The following is a 3,457-nucleotide window of genomic DNA, read 5'->3' on the forward strand; positions in this document are numbered from 1 at the left end:
AAAAAAAAACATAAAGAAAATAGGAAGGTCTCAAGTATAACTGCATCAGAAGATCACATACCTAGACATGTGCAACATCTTGTGACTATGTCAGGATACATTTGAAATAGATAAAAGATTCAAATGGGGGCTGGAAGGTGACACAGAAGTAAAATGAGATGCTGGCATGGCTGACCCACATGGGAAGATGGCCAGTTCATGTCCAGAGACCTTCAAGCGTGTAGGCCCATGATCCAGGGCTAGCTGAGGCTGGGAATGAATTGTGGCAATGGGACTCTGTTGGGGGTGCCGAAACTATTTCTCATGGAATAATTTTATGAACTTAAAAAAAAAAATGCGTGGAGGCCAGTCAGTGGTTGGGGCAGCTGGCCAACTATGTAGTTTCAGACCCAGACCTGGAAGCATGGGAAGTGTGCCAGGTGCATGCACACATGTCCAGAGTTCTGAGTGGAGATATGGAAGAGATGGGATTGTAGGATGACTATTCCTTTCTCACTCTCTCTCTCTCAGGGGAGCACACGTCCTCTAACAAAAAAAACTTTACAAAAAGGCTTGGCTTCTGTGGTGCAAACAATAGTATATTAGAATACAGAGCTGGAGCACATGACAACTGTGGTTTGAGTCTCTCCCTAGTCAAACAGGTCCAGCATGTATGTGTATGCATATCTAGGGTCCTAGTGGGCCAGAAGACTAAAGAAAGGGGACCACAGCACGACCACACCCTGTACAGGGGGATTCTCTCACATGTGTACTGACTCTATCACAGATTTTTTTAAAAAGGGAAGTGGGCCAGCAGGTGATGTGGAGTTTAAGGTAGCTGGATCCCACACCTAGCTCACTCCACAGTTCCAGTCCTGGACCCAGTGGCTTGAAAAATCATGCTGGGTGCACACGCACGTGTGTGTATGTGCCCAAAATCTCAAGAAAAGAAGGGAGGAGAAGGGACTGCAGTGTGGTCACCACTGCCAGGCGTTCCCCTGCCCTCCCTCCACCCCATCCCCACTTTGGTGAAGTGCACATGCCCTACAGGGAAAAAAAAAAAAAAAAGAAACGTAATATTTAAAAAAAAGTTAAATGGAAGAAATGAAATCATAAAAATAAAACTATGCTAGATAGACTACTTGAAAAAAAAAAAAGTACACCTATTTATTTATCTGTTTATTTGTTGTAATTTTTAAGCTGCCAGGTCCAGGACATGAACTGCAGTCTTAACCACCACGCCACCTGCTGGCCCTTGAACACACTGTTTCTAAATATAATTCAATGTTTTAATTTTTGTATACTTTCCCTATATAATTTTCTTTTTTGCTATAGGGTGTGTGCACTTGCTGGAGAGACAGAGAGACGGAAAGAGAGAAATCTCCCCCCAGAGGGGATGGCTACACTGTGACCACTTCTCCTCCATTCTTCTCTGAGATTTTGGGCACACTTGCACACGTGCGTGCACACACCCATACACGTGCCCAAAACATGAGTTTTAAGCTGCTGGGACCAAGATTCAACCGTGGTTAACTACGTGGGAGTCCAGCAACGTAATCCCCTATATCATTAAAAAAAAAAAAAAAAAAAAAAAAAAAAGCCAGAGGGGAGAATTTTCTTCTTTCTTTTCCTAATTTATAACAAGCTCAACTTCTCAGCAGCTCCTTCCAGCTTCCAGTCAAACGCTCCTCACCAGAACTTGCATGCATGCTGTCTGAGAGGCGGCCTCTTTTTAACCCCTGCTAAAGCGTGTTTCTGCGTCCCCTTATTCTCCTAACATGACAGGCCAATAGGTGCTGAGGGAACAGAGAGCGCACACGCCCTATAGTGAAAAAACCTCTCAAAAAAAATTTGCCAGAGGGCACATGTGCTCATTAGAGAGACAGAGAAGGAAGAAAGCATTCCCCAGTGGGGCATACTCATGTTGCAATGTTTTATCCACTTCTCCATCCTTCCAGGATTTGGGGCATGCTTGCAAATGCACCTGATGTGTTCTTTAAGCCACTGGGCCAGGATTCAAACCATGTGGACAGTCATGTGGAATCTGGGCCCCCTAACCACCAGGCAGGCCATGGGTCTGAGGCTTCCTAAATAATTTTTCTTTCATTTTTTTTTTAAGAATTATTTTATTTAACTTTATTTATTTATTTTAGTTTGATCAGAGAGGGAGAGAGTAAGAGAGAGGGAAAGTGGGGTTCAGGACTCAAACTGTAGTTGGTAATGTGGATGTCCAGTACCCTTAACCATCATGCCAGCTGATGGTCCCTCTAAATAATTTTTAATTAATCTTTTTAGATTTAAGATTATTTATTTTTCTTCTGAGAGAGAAAGACAGTGGGAGGGAGGCACCCCCAACTGTATCTAGGCACTGCAATTTATTCCCAATTTCAGCCCGGATCATAGGCACAAGTGTTGCCTGGAGTATTCAGGGAGGTCTCTGGACCAGGAACCTTTCCATGTGAGCTAGCCTCATAGACAGTTGCGTTTTACCACTATGCTACTGTCTGTCCCCAACTAAATCATGCTTTTCTCTTTATTGATGACAAAGTGTGAACATGACAGGAGGACAACCTCCACAGGATCTGATCATACCACAATCTCCTTCCTCCAGCCTTGCAGCTCATTTTATCTTGGGTAATGATGTGTCTCAGGCCAATCTAGCCAGGGATTAAAACTGTAGTCATGGTGATGTGCGATCTAGCTCCCCTTCAGCAGTATATCACTGCTGCACCACAGACCCAAATCATATTTTTAATTAAAAAAAAATAAAAAAAGTTGTGGGCTCACGCATGGTGAGGAAGTTAAGGTGGCTAGAACCTACATGGCTGGCTACACTGCCTAAATTGTGCTAGAAATGTGTGCGTGTGTGTCCAGAATTCCAAGAGGAGAACGAAGGAGAAGAGACTGCAATTGCCCCCCCGCCCAGGGTAAATTCTCACTTTCTCTCTCTCTCTTTCTCTCTCTCTCTGGCAAGTCCATGTGCCCTACAGCAAATAAAAAAAAGGTTGCTATAGGGTCCATGCACTTGCTGGGGTGGGGGGAGGGAGAGAGCGAGAGAGAAGAAAAGAGAGAGAGAGAGAAATCACTCCCCAGGGGGTTTGGTCATGCCACAATCCCTTCTTCTCCATTCTCCTCTTGGGATTTTGGGCACACATGCACACGTTCCTGGTGTGTTTTTTAAGCCACCAGGCCTGGGACTTGAACCATGCAGGCAGCCATATGGGATATGGCCACCTTAACCACTGTGCTACTGGCTGGCCTCCCACATCATTTTTTATGGTGATAAAATAAACATAACATAAGAATTACCATTTAAACTATTTTAACTATACATAGTTGGCCCTTGAAAAGTACAGGTTTGGGGACCAGCAGTTGGCGTTATGGCTATGTCGCTGGATTCCCACATAGTTGACTGCGGTTCGCGTCCTGGACCTGGTGGCTTAAACTCACGCCAGGTGCGTGTGCGTGCGTGCCCAAG

At 44.6% G+C, this 3,457-nt stretch overlaps 1 protein-coding gene across 1 annotated transcript in view; it reads right to left on the reverse strand.

Moving 5' to 3' along the window:
* RBM10 (RNA binding motif protein 10) overlaps window positions 1–3,457 on the reverse strand; it is a gene marked incomplete in the record, with an annotated part of 45,453 nt that overhangs the window by 18,739 nt on the left and 23,257 nt on the right.

The sequence above is a fragment of the Tupaia chinensis genome, unplaced genomic scaffold (assembly GCF_000334495.1).
Source record: "Tupaia chinensis unplaced genomic scaffold, TupChi_1.0 Scaffold138400_2, whole genome shotgun sequence".
In the NCBI taxonomy this organism is placed as follows: domain Eukaryota; kingdom Metazoa; phylum Chordata; class Mammalia; order Scandentia; family Tupaiidae; genus Tupaia; species Tupaia belangeri.